General features: G+C 42.1%; 1 protein-coding gene across 18 annotated transcripts in view; it reads right to left on the bottom strand.

Annotated features, from left to right (window-relative positions):
* Nucleotides 1-13,105, bottom strand: part of tns1b (tensin 1b) — a 200,269-nt gene that overhangs the window by 74,617 nt on the left and 112,547 nt on the right. The gene's annotated exons all lie outside the window — the stretch shown is intronic.

The raw sequence follows: 13,105 nt of genomic DNA on the forward strand, positions 1-13,105 counted from the left end.
CAACCCCACACAGAGATCTGGGCTGTGATACCGAGGATGCTATGCTTTTCTAGAAAGCTTCATTGAAATGCAAACAGTAAACGCAAAGGGTAAATTATAGTCTGACTGTGCAGGCCCCAGAATACAGACTCCAAACGCCCAGACTAAACCACCAAGCAGGGAGAGCTCAAGAGGCCTCAGAATCAACCCAACTCTAGTCCAAACAGCTGCTTCGCCAGCAACATAAAACCTACAGCGTTCAAGAACAACTGAAAGCTACGAGAGAAGAGATTAAATTACAATTAGCTGACATTTAATGCCATTGTGTCTGACACAAAGATCTTCATTCATGTAGTTGTAAATCAGACACATGGTCGACACAGTTGCCTCTTGGAATGAAGGAAAAGGAAGCAGCAGACTGTGGCTCTAAATGCAGACTGTGGATTTGCTCCGAGGCCAAAGTTTGCAGCCGCAGGCATTTTCACACAAATAGAGCCTATTGTGTGTATCCCTAGAAAAACACATAGAGACACAAACAAATCTCACAATGATATATTCTAACATGTGCACTTCCGCTTTGTACAATTGCAGCCAGATGGCTTTTGTGTGTCCATGTGTGTGTGTTGTCAGTGGGACATGCAACTAATCCTGAGACCATGCAAGAGCCTGGAGATGGTGTATCAGCAAAATGGCCCACAAAACAGTCACTGAAGTGAAACTTTGATATCATTACCAGCATTACCATTTTTAAAAAATCAAGACAGTTCTTGCAGGTCATGCTCAATAAATTTCACAAAAAAGCTGAAATGATTAAATGCCGTATAATTAAAGAGCCACATCATCCACTCCAGCCCCAAAACTTGCAGCGTCACAGTTAAGTTCATATTCAAGGGAAAGGTCAAGCTCCGGGGCGATGAATGTGTTCATATTCACAGTGCAGGGACAAGCTGCTCAACACATTTCTGGTGTGTTCAGCTAAGAAACTCGAAAATCTAAAACTGGACAAGATAAGACAGCACTGCACTCTGCAGCTGGCACAATAAAATCAGTCCTGCAGAAACAAACAATAATCAAGCACATATGTGGTCATGCTAAAGAACTGCTCACGCCATTTAAAAACCCCAAAATCTGTGGAAAAGTCTGCTTCAGTAGAAGCCTCACGATCAGTGGGTTTGCTAAATCCCTGCAAATCTTTCATGTCAAGTTCAAGTTGTGTGTTATCATGTGCAATTGACCACGAGGAAGTTGTTTTGGCCATTTGTGTTTGCAGTGGACCTCTGAGGCATTTATGTACCACTTATGCCCTGCTCCCACGCCTGTGTAACCAGCTTCAGCAGCTGCTCTGTGAACAGTCTGCAGTTCAGTGTAACCAGACACGACAACTCTGCAACGAGTTGCTATGGCATGTCCATACATATCATCATATTGTTTCTTGTCTGCATGAAGACAAAAAAATATTCAATAATTATTTTTTAAATGTGTAAGTTGAAATCAATTCTGGTCTCACAATAAAACAGCAGCTCTACGGCATAATGATGGAAACTTTGCTTATCAGCTGAGAAAAATCTTAAAATCCCTCCTTCTGCATACAGCATGACTGTGTTGTGGCCCAACAGCGAAAGTCAGCTAGAGAACCACAGATCAGACTGCATCAGACTCTTTAAACAAAAGCAAAATGAAACATAGTTGGGCACCCAGATAGCTCAGCTGGCTGAGTGGGTGACCCATAAACAACGGCTAAAGTCCCCGATGCAGTGATCATGGGTTTGAATCCAGCCTATGGCCATTTACTGCACGTCATTCCCTCACTCTTCCACCCATGTATCCTGTCTGTCTCTCCACTGTCCTATACATAATAAAGGCCAAAAAAAATTAACATAATTACAACAGATGTGAGGGCATAGAGGCGAAAAAAAAGTCATTGATCTGTAGCCAAGAGTCCTGCAGCACCTGCAAAGGCAGTGACAACACGGATTTCACCAATATGTGCATGTCTGCTTGTGCTTTATATGAAGAAAACTGGTGCAACTACTGGTTGGGCAGCAGTTCTATAAAGTCAACAAACATTCATTGTGGATTCTCTTCTCTAACTCCTTGGCACATCCCTCGCCCAGAGCCATGCCATCATCTTGAGCCAAGTCAGCTGAGCATCATGTTGGATTTGTTCTCATGAGAGAAACTAAATACAGACTGTTGATACCTCAGTGCTGTAGCAAAATAGTAACAACAATAACAGGCATACAGTGTGACAAAATGTTTGCTCACAAGGAAAACAAGTTGAGCGTTCATCGTTTAATAGCTCAGGGTGAAAAAATCTGGGAAGGTTTTTGCTGATCTATACTAATGATCAGGACTAGTTCAAACAGGTGCTGAAAGCTGCATTCAGGCAAAATTTACTGACCTAGCTGTCTCCACTGGGAAAACCTCGTGCCAGTGTCTTACTGATGATATGCTATTGATCATATATTAGTTCAAGAAACACTAATGCACATTATTAAAGCTTTGGTCATCAATTGTATCAGATCATGACGACGCTGAATACGCCAGATTAAAGACTGAGATTCGGGTGATATTGCTACTATGATGTCACATAAACAACATAAAACACTGTAGCTTAAAGTCTGTCATGTGTTTAAATATTCCAACACTGACATTAGACCTCATACCTCTCCTTTCTCCTTCAAAGAGACTATCTCTCCTTGATGTGTTACCTAGTGACAGTAGTTACGATGAGAAGGGAAGAGTGCAGTCAATCCTGTGAACTCTAACTAGATACTGACACATTTATGATTTAACTTAGTTCAAAGTGTTTAGTTAGAAGAGAAGAAAAGGTTGATGCAACACAAATACTAAGAAATTACACAACATTATGTGTACACTCATTTATTCTGATGGGGGTTTTTTTCAAATCATATCTTTCTCTCAACAAGTGCAGTAGGTTAAAGTTGAAGTACAAAGTCAATCTGTACAGAAGTGAACTAAAACAAGAGCCTGAAGCTGGGTATTTCACTCTACTGATAATATAGTGGCTTATCAAACTGTCTGCATAACTAAAAGCCAAATTTATTACTCCGCCAAGGAACGCAGTGGAGTTGCGTGACAATCGGTGTTGGTTTGTCTGTCCATCTGTTAGCAACATTAATAACAGATTTGGATGTCATTTTCAGGGAAGGTCAGAAATGACACAAGGACCAAATGATTAGATTTTGGCAGTGATGCGGTTTATAGTGTGGATCCATAGATTTGTTGAAGATTTCTGTATCACTGGGAGATACTGGCACGGCGTCACTGTAACTATGACTTCAAGTGAACACTACGTCAGCTGCCTGCTGACGATCACATGATTGCGATCCTACTACAAATCCATCGCTGCAGACTTAGCGGGACTTATCCATCGGAATTTGTACGACTGGGCAGCCTTGGTGGAGTACTGAGCTCTGTGAGTGCTTTCCTTGTTATCAATATCCTAAACTGAAAATTCTGTCCATGTGGGATGACAATCTAACCACGAACCACCATGTTTTATTGTTATTGTCGATTCAGCTGTAGCAGATGTGAAATTGTAAATTAAAGCGAATGACCAAGATGTTCTCTAATTTTTACATGCAAACTGTGCCTGTTATGTTTTGGACCAATATTGGTTCTGAAATGGGGAAATGCTGTCCTTGAATTGCTTCATACAACTCAAAGTGAGTATGATGTGTGTGTCTTTCTTTCGATGCGAGAGCATGCAGTTCAGTGTTCTGTTGTGTTGAAAGTGATACAGAAATCTTACTGGGTCAGATCTTGTAAGATTGACATCACAGCTTTTATGGAAAAGTTAAGGTGTTCATTCAGACACATTCAGAAGCTGACAGATAAACAGAAAGAAATGCCTGTCTGAAAGGACCCAAAATGTTATCGCTAGAGAAGCTTGTAGACTGTTGCTATGTGCGTCACTAAGAGATGTAATGATGTCATTTTTGGCACAGGGACACTGTGGTGAAAGTTAGAATCATGTCTGATTCTGGGAGGTCCATCAACTTAATTCAGCTTGCTGTATAATCTTGGGTTTGTTCTGTTCATGGAAGACCAAAACAACCCTCAGGCCACTGGGAAATGTCCCAGTGCTCCCAACAGACTGTCTGCATTTGAGTCTGTACACTGTGATTATTATTGACAATGGACAGTTTGGGTCAGAATATGACCGTTTGCCTTTGGACATTTGGGCATCAAAATAAGTTTTGCTACCACTGGGTTTATTTAAAATATGTCTGATCAGTTGCGTTATGTTGCCAGTGTTCCCAGTTCAAAAAGTTTATTGGTAAGAACAATGTTAATACTGCCAACAGGAATGACAGTGTTCTCTCGTGTTATACATCACTTTAAAACACAATAAACAGTTTATTCACAGACAAGCGCTAATTAGCGGCAGTATGTCTGAGTTTAGGAGTTCATCTGTCCTCCTACAAACTGTCACGTACAAGCACACAGATGATGAGAGGCCATGGACACGGCCACGTGTCCGTCTCCGCCGACTGCAGTACATCAGAGCGTAACTCTCACCCACAGCTCTTTATCTCCACCACCGCCGTGCCATGTGCTTTCTTTCACATGAGCACAGTGGCTCCTTTGACCAATTTACCAAATTATAGCCCACTCCTTTAAGGAGAGCAGAGGTAGCGAGCAGGCTGGGAGTTTCCTCCCTGGAGCGGCGGGGTAAAACGTAGCCAACGGGTGAGAGCCTCTCGGGGAAATGACCCAGGGCTAAATATACAACTGTGCATCTTTAGAGCTCGAGACACAGCCGATTTAACCCGGCCCTGCACAGTGTGGACAGAAGAGTGGTTAAAATCACTGCTTTGGGTGTGTGAGTGTGGGCGTGAGACAAGGGGAGAGACAGAGTAGTGCTCTCTGAAAGCAAACAGACAACACTGAGCACTGTGAGTGTTGGAATGATTGCCTGTTTACGTTCAGTTAGTGAGCTGAGCATAGAACACACTCACAAACAGAAGCTGGAATACTACTATTAATAATCAGAAGCATATATACATGATTCTGTGTGTGTTTTTGTACATAGATTTTCGCTGCTGCCCTTTGAGGAGCGTGGGCATCGAGCCATTGATCTCACATGTTTTTTGAGTTTATCCATATGTCTATATGTGTGTGTATGTGTGTGTGTGTATGAGTCAGACTGAGGGTGTGTGCCGAGTGCCCCTCACCCTTTCCTCTCCACCCCCAGACCTCACCCCTCTCCTCTCCCTTTGGGCGGCCTTTTTTTTTTTTTTTAAGACACTTGCTTTCTTTGGAAACTTTGAAAAAGACTCACCATCTGCACTGGCTACAGAGCAGCTATGCACTAACTGTGCTCCTATGTTTACACTGCATTTTGGACAACAGCCCACACAGCTTAGCGGCCTCAGATATGCTTGTGTTTCAACTAGGCTGCTGAAAGCCTGGAATGATACAGAAACTCTCATTTCGCCTTGATGAGAAGTTATGCAGCGTTCATTGGCAGGCAGATGAAAAGTTAAATATGTGATCTCAATCCATCCTACGATAAACTTCTGTCAAAGAGCCTAATCTGCAGAGAATGAAACATCCTAAAACAAGAACAGCACTATACTTGATGGCAGGTTTTCTTCTGATTTATCAAATAGAATACAATAAACTCCTAAACAGGGAATGTTGGATATCTCTGACATGCCATTTAAAAAATGAAACTAATTCAGCTTCTCCCTTTGATTTTATGAATGTTTTGGCATTGTGGGTAACACTATCCTTCACTGTGGGTCATGCAGTCTGACAGATTGGGCACTTGACACCTTTGAGGGCTCCTGGCTGTCATGTCCTGTAGTGCCTTCTAGTGGGAATAAGCATAAACTGCAGGCCTGGATGTTAGATTGAACAATGATGGCACACCTGAAGACAGTGTGATTAACCAACTCTCAGCTGCTGGAAACAGCAACAACTATGATGTCAGTATGAGAAGCAGAATGTGGTAAAGTCTAAATGAAGTGCATGTCGTCAGTGACAGAGCCGACTGAGTTTATAGTCACGGTTTGTACCTACCTATAAAACCAGGTGCAAACTGTGACTGTGCTTGCTTCAAAGCAAAAGCACAGCTGTTTGGCAAAGAGCCCTAAATGTTTTTTCCTGCTGAATGGCTGCCTAAAAAGGGAATCCTGCTTCACTCAGAACCAGTTCATGTTTGTGAGGGATGATAGTTTACTGATATTCATTATAAAACAGTCGCACTATGCTTTCTGTCTAATGCACAGACACGTGCATGATATGCACACAAATGCAAAGCATGTACAGGACACATTTTCATCACAGATCAATCAAAATAATATGGTAGATGTATAGAACATAACACGTATTGGTGACTATCCATCCATCCATTATCTATACACCGATGAATCGTCATTAGAGTTCATGGGGCACTGGAGTCCGTCCCAGCTGACTTTGGGTGAAGGCAGGATACACCCTGGACAGGTTGCCAGTCCATCACAGGGCTACATATAAAGACAAACAATCACACCTACGAATAATTTAGAATCACCAGTTAACCTCAGCATGTTTTTGGACTGTTGGAAGAAGCTGGAGAAAATCCACACATGCACAGGGAGAACATGTAAACTCCAGGCAGAACAGTCCTGGGAAGGTGGGGATGAGAACCGGGTAGCTTCTAGCTGCAAGGCAAGAGTGCTAACCACTAAGCCACTATGCAGCCCCTATTGGATTTTTAGTGCAGAATAGTGTAAAAAAATAAGAAAATAAGATGATGTCTAATACTGCGTTCTCCACTTGTTTTTGATACCCCAAAGTGGCCAAAAACATCAGTTACAGAGGACTTTACATAATTTGGCACCACAGAAAGTTTTTAAAAAAGTCAGTGATATTAATTTATGGTCCAGCCTTGCTACTTCATCAGTCTCACTAACACACCAGCAAACACACACACACACACACACACACACACACACACACACACACACACACACACACACACACACACACACACACACACACACACACACACACACACACACACACACAGCTGTTCCTCTCTCATGCTCTGTGCTCCTTCATCTGCAGCTTTCACACAGCCACGTCCCAGAAATGTAAACACAGCGCTGAGGAGGGAGGGAGGGGCTGTGTACGTCCAGGGTTAGGGTTGAAGTGTGTATGCTTATTCTCCGTTCCAGCCCCAGGGGGTTATTGGGCTCCTAACGTGCCAAGGATCCCTGAGGACCAGAGGGAGAGCAGAGTGACCGGTCCTCGCTGTGGGAAAAACCCTTGAGCCGCCTGTGACCCTGAACCACCCCTGACATCTCCGTGTTTCTCACCCCTCCTGTCCTTGCTCCCACTGATATGGACCCGGCCGCTCGCTCCGTTATGTAACCAAAAGCCTTTTCCAACATGTGAGAGAGGAGGGAGTCTCAGTGTAAAGGCATCCGCCAAGTATTTTTACTCCTTGAGGGTGTGTGTGTGTGTGTGTGTGTGTGTGTGTGTGTGTGTGTGTGTGATGAGAGGGTCTAATCATTTACACTCCATGCACGCGAACAAAAACACACCTCTTATAAAAGCTGCTTGAGCTCTTCACATTTTACCTCCCCACATGTCCCAGTATGGTAAGAGCATGAAGTGTTACCAAATAATACTGTTTGATTGTTGCATTGACGTGGGAGTCTTATCTAGAATATAGCACTTTTGACCTCTTAAGAGCTAAGAAATATGAAGTGTTCTGTACATTATATGATCAGTTTTTAATGAAGAAGTGTGTTTAGAATGTCCTCTAGAACCCAAATGACAGGATAGGTTGCCTGTCAGTGCCTTCCAAAATACCATTACAATGACAACTGTCTGCTAGTCAATGCAGGAGATAAATTAAAATGTATCAAATGACAAAAATATGAAAACAATGTAAAAATGTGACAGGGGTCTCTCGAGCCTGCAGAGAATTATCAGCTGAAGCTACAGTCCCCCCTCAGATGTACAGAGCTTTATAGCTACTTTCAGCTCCCAGCTCATTGTTTAGCTGCCTGGTCTGTAAATGCACTGTTTTGGTTCATTCTCTTTGCTCTCATAATGTCATTTTCTGCTGAATCAGGCAGCTGTATTCAGCAGAAAAAGAAAAAAAAAAAAGCTCAGACAAACCCTCTGAACACTGCTTTCCCAGCAGAAAATGTTTCCCAGCTGCTAGTTGGGGAACATAGTGGAGAATTTAGCAGCTAAAAAGCCTGATATTTCCCTCAGGAGTTGGTAGACGACACAGTGAAGACCAAAAGCAAAGCTGGAGGAGGGTGAATGCTAGATTCATCAGGATCATTGGTCGCTTTCTTTGCTTGTTGCAGATGGTGCATCAACTTGAGTTATTTGTCTCTACAAAGTTCAATCACCAGCAGATGAGTCAAGAGAAAAAAAAGGTCAAGTCCAGTCCAGAACATTGTTGAGCCAGCGTTTTGCTTGTCGACCTTTGTTCCTCTTTACTGGCTAGCTTTCCTTTGAGGTATATTTTCCTTACACCGTGGGTTGATCTTTTGATATGACCATATAGTTGAAGTACTCTTGATTTAATAACTGATGTGATTAGCCTCAGTTCAGTAGTGTTGAGTAGTTCACTGATAGGAGCACCGTCACTGAGGCATTTGTTAACTGGCACGATGTAAGTGGAAGATATGGTGTTCAGATGATAAGGAACTCATTTTGATGTTAGGACTTGTTCATCTTTGTTGAAAGCTGCCCAACCTAAAGCCATGCAATGTTGAACAGTGACCATATCATTGTTGTTTGATGACAGTTTGTAACCAAGATATACAAATTCTGTGATTTGCTTGAATGATTTGCTGTTTGTATATTGTGAATTGGAGATTGGCATTTTTTTTGTCAGTTGTCATGCATTTCATTTTCAAGATGTGCATGTGTAAGCCACTCTCCAGTACATGTTTGGCAAGTACATTCAAAAGGTTTTGCAGATCAGTTCTAGAGCTACTGATAATGGCAAGATCATCCGCATAACTAAGGTTTGAAAGAGTGTGATCTCCTATTTGGTAGCCAGAGGAGCATTCATCTTCAGTTTGATATATAAGAGCTGCGATGATGATACAGAAAAGAAGTGCTGATAGGACATCTCCTTGTTTAACTGCCTTCAAGATGTCAACACAATATACAGTTCCAAGATCCGTTTTGATATATGCTGTTGAGTTGGTGTAAGTTTCTTTCAGTAGGTTAATGTAACTCTGGTTGATTGAGGCTTTGTTCAGGAGATACCACAAACTGGGGAGTTTCACACTATCGAAAGCTACAAAAGGTCCGTGTCAGACTGGTCTCCTTTAATTCATCTGGGTAGATCAGAAAGCAGAGTCTGTCTGAAAGTGTGAAAAATGTCAGCCCTGAGCTGTGCTGTTTATTAGGCGAAAACAACTGAACCAACCATAGGAAACCACACCAAAACACAACGGTTGATGTGTAAAAGGAGGAGGATGTTGGCATCTGATAGCCAGCAGTTACTCAAGTTTTGGAAAGCCTAAATGAGCTGAGGGTGACCACAGTCTGAACTGATGTGTCTTCATACTGCATTTTCAAACACTGGTAAGAACACTGGAGAGAGTAAATTATAGCTTAGCGTGCAGACAAGTCCATTATTATAATAGGTCAGAGTGAATGGGACTGGAATTATTTTTGACTCCCTGAACTGAAACAGCTAACTTGGTGGGATGACTTCATAAAACTGGAGTTTACAAGCCACCGTTTCCTTGTAATTCAGCATTCTAAACCAAATGGCCAAGTTATTTTTAACCATAAATTCTATTCACAAATTAAGTGCTTCATTAGGACTTAAAAGTATTTCTTTGATGTAAAGCACAACCTTTACTTACATCTAGAGATGTAAAGTGTACTTCCAAAGTCATTAGTTCATGAAAAACACACAAGTGAATCTTTAGATGCTTTGTAAACGTATGTAGTGGATTCTCTGTATCAGACACCTTTAACATGTTTAAATGGGGTATGGTTGTAGGGTGATGCTTTTCTTTGCATTTGAATCATGACATTATCTAACAAGACAGAAACATGAATCAAACTGACTTTCTCACTATGTTTCAACCATCATCCCTTTGAGACCAATATTTAGGGAAAATCTCTTTGACCTTGTACTTCACTAGCTCATGCTTGTTTTCCTCCATCGTAAACTGAAGTGGATGCCTGCAGGGAAACAAACGCAAGCATGACGTGCAGTCCTTCACACAGCATCCTTATGTAATATGTAAACACTTGATAATGCTGGATTATCACATAGTGCACGTAGGAAACACTAACACAGGACGCCTGGCTCTTAGTTCAATATTAAGCATGTATATTTTATGTTCCAGCTCCTACATTCCCAGGCAACTGGGATCATACTGTAATTCGTAACAGGATCTCTGGTTGGTGCTTGTATACACAGCGTAATACAGGGCACATCAGGGAAATATGTGTGGTTCTAAACAGAGCGCTAATTGGACCACATCTACACCATCTTTGCCCTGCAGTTACTCATTACTCAGCAATGTCCTGGCCCTGTTCCCCCACTACACAAGACCTATAAAAAAAAAAGAAGCTGGATGACGTAGGTGTTGGTGGTTTATGGTTTTCTGAGAGTGTGCATATCTTTGCTTGTGAGAGCATGCATTCTTTATGTGTGTTTCTGGGGGGCATGTGATCAGATGTGCAGTCTATCTCACCAGTAAGAACCCCGGACATCTCTCCGTCTGCCTCCATACCCTCATCTTGGCTTCATGCAAAATCAAAGTTATTCCTGGCAGCGTTGGCTCGGCATGAGGGAACTTCTGAGGAATGCTCCCAGCATGCTTTACAGCACGTCAGCCACCCCCACCCAAGTGGGGTCTGGTTGGAGGGAGCAACTTCTGTCATCCTCACTGTTGGATGGGATCTCCCAACCACACATCATCAGTTACATTAAATGGACTGCCAGCTGGCACCATCCTCCTATAGTTCAACTCAGTCTGTACACTCCAGAGTTAGTAAGTAGTGGATTACTATATTTGAATCACCAGTAAGATGCCACTAATTTCATAATTATACTGATTTACAAGTTACAGTTTTATGTAATGCTACCATATTTTTTCTCTCAGCAACTAGCGCTGTGGCTCGTCATCCACAGTTTGACAACAGACTAAAATCTAAATAACTACTATGGTAGTGGCTACATCCATTCAGTCCAGTTCACATGTGTGACTCTTAAAATTCTAAAAGGCTAATGCACAAGATGTGGCTTTTCACCCAGCTGTCAGCCTCAGACAAATGTCGAAACATGCACAGAAGCCACTCCTGTGCTCACTTCGACTGTGTAGTGTCAAACAGCATCTTTGTGTGCTGCACCAGGGAACATGGCAGTGCTTAAATGTGTCCAACTGAGAGACGGATTCCTTAAGGTGCTCAGGAGAATTAACTGTTTGAACATCTACAAATTTTGGTCAGAATTTGGTAATTTCAGGCTCCTTTGGGAGATAGTTTGATTTAATCTAAATCTAAACAGCTGAAACTAAATGGAGGCTGTAGTGAGACAGTTTTTTTTTAACTATAGTATCCACAGTCTAGAATGAACTTTTATTCTCAATTTTTAGACCAACAATGCATCCTTGTTTGCTTTCAAATTAACCTTAATCATGACTGTCGAATAGTTTCTGAATCTGTGTTTTACCAAGTTCGGAAAAAATACTTCTTAAACCAATTAAAACAATAAAATCCTGAAATACTGAAGCAGAGAAACATCTGCATGCAGATATCTGATTTTCATTTCAATCAGAAGGCGTACAATCATCTGGTGATGAAGTTGAATTTCGTCCAGTTGCTGCTCGTCCATCTCACTGGAATGTCTGGATTCAGAAACAAAAAAGCTCCTTTTTTCCCCATCATTTCTCTCTGACTACGGTAATATATAGTCTGTGTTGTAATCAGTCAGCACCTGAGCGGGGCAGTAAATCACGGTGGTCTCTGGCCGTGAGCGAAGGAATTCACCAAACAAGGGGCTGAGTGAGAGCACACCTCAGAACGGAGTGCTGCTGCTGGGAACACTCTCAGGCATACATGCACACTCGCACATCCACACACAAACACACACACCACAGCTTCCAATTCCTGTCATACACCAGAAGGGTGACGCATATTGTACTCACTGTTATGACTTACTCAGCTATGTATTATATACTTCATACACCAAATACAGACAATCGCACTAAACTTTTTGCAAAACATCAGCTGCATACCAAGCAAGCTAAATATCAGGTGTCCTGTGTGTATTTACAACCCATGTTTCCTATTCCTCCAGTGGCCACCATGCCGTATTTTCAGGCTGCTAAAAACTACGGCCTTCCAATCCATTGCTACACTCAGCATTAACAGTTTTGTGTTTCTCCTCTCCCCTCGGGGGTACGGTAAAGATACGTCAACAAATGTTTTACACCTCAGCTCGTCTGTGTTTATGAGGCAATCAGCACCTTTAATGCAGGCGCAAAGGCCTCCTGGGAGACTCCTTTTGGCAAGCTGGGAGAGCAGAAAGGAGATATAATGCAGAGAGGTGCCCTGCTGTTAAGATTTCCTTCCACTTCCTTCAGCCGCTTTCAGTCAATTAAAAACAGAAGTATGACATATTCTGTGTTTTATCCGAACACGAGCAACACTTTTTCCCTATAGTGTTTGACAAATTTGAACTCTAGATCTGCCTTTGAAAGTCCTGCACAGTAGTATGAATACTAGTGGTAGCTGAAAGTTGATTGACAGCAGAACAAACCATCAGAGCTGTCAGCAGATAAGTAGCAGCATTAACAGGCTTACAGGTTAAGTAAGTGAAGTGAGCGTTTATGTCACTAAGAGGCCAACAGGTAGCATGCAAAGCAAATTTTTTGGTAAATTCGTGCTCTCTGTGTCCGAAGGTGTTCATTTCAGAAACCAAAGAACCCCAGCGCATGCCTCAGACGATGCCCAGAGAGCTTAGCCCGGATCTCTGCACATCTTAAACAGATGTCTTCACGCAGAAAGCATCTACTGCAAAAGCATCTGTAAGGATAATAACATGTTCTTGCTTAATTACTGCAGCTTTTATGAAAGAAAAACAAGACATTTCGAGAAATATTTTCTCTGT

Source organism: Amphiprion ocellaris, chromosome 11 (genome assembly GCF_022539595.1).
Source record: "Amphiprion ocellaris isolate individual 3 ecotype Okinawa chromosome 11, ASM2253959v1, whole genome shotgun sequence".
Lineage (NCBI taxonomy): Eukaryota > Metazoa > Chordata > Actinopteri > Pomacentridae > Amphiprion > Amphiprion ocellaris.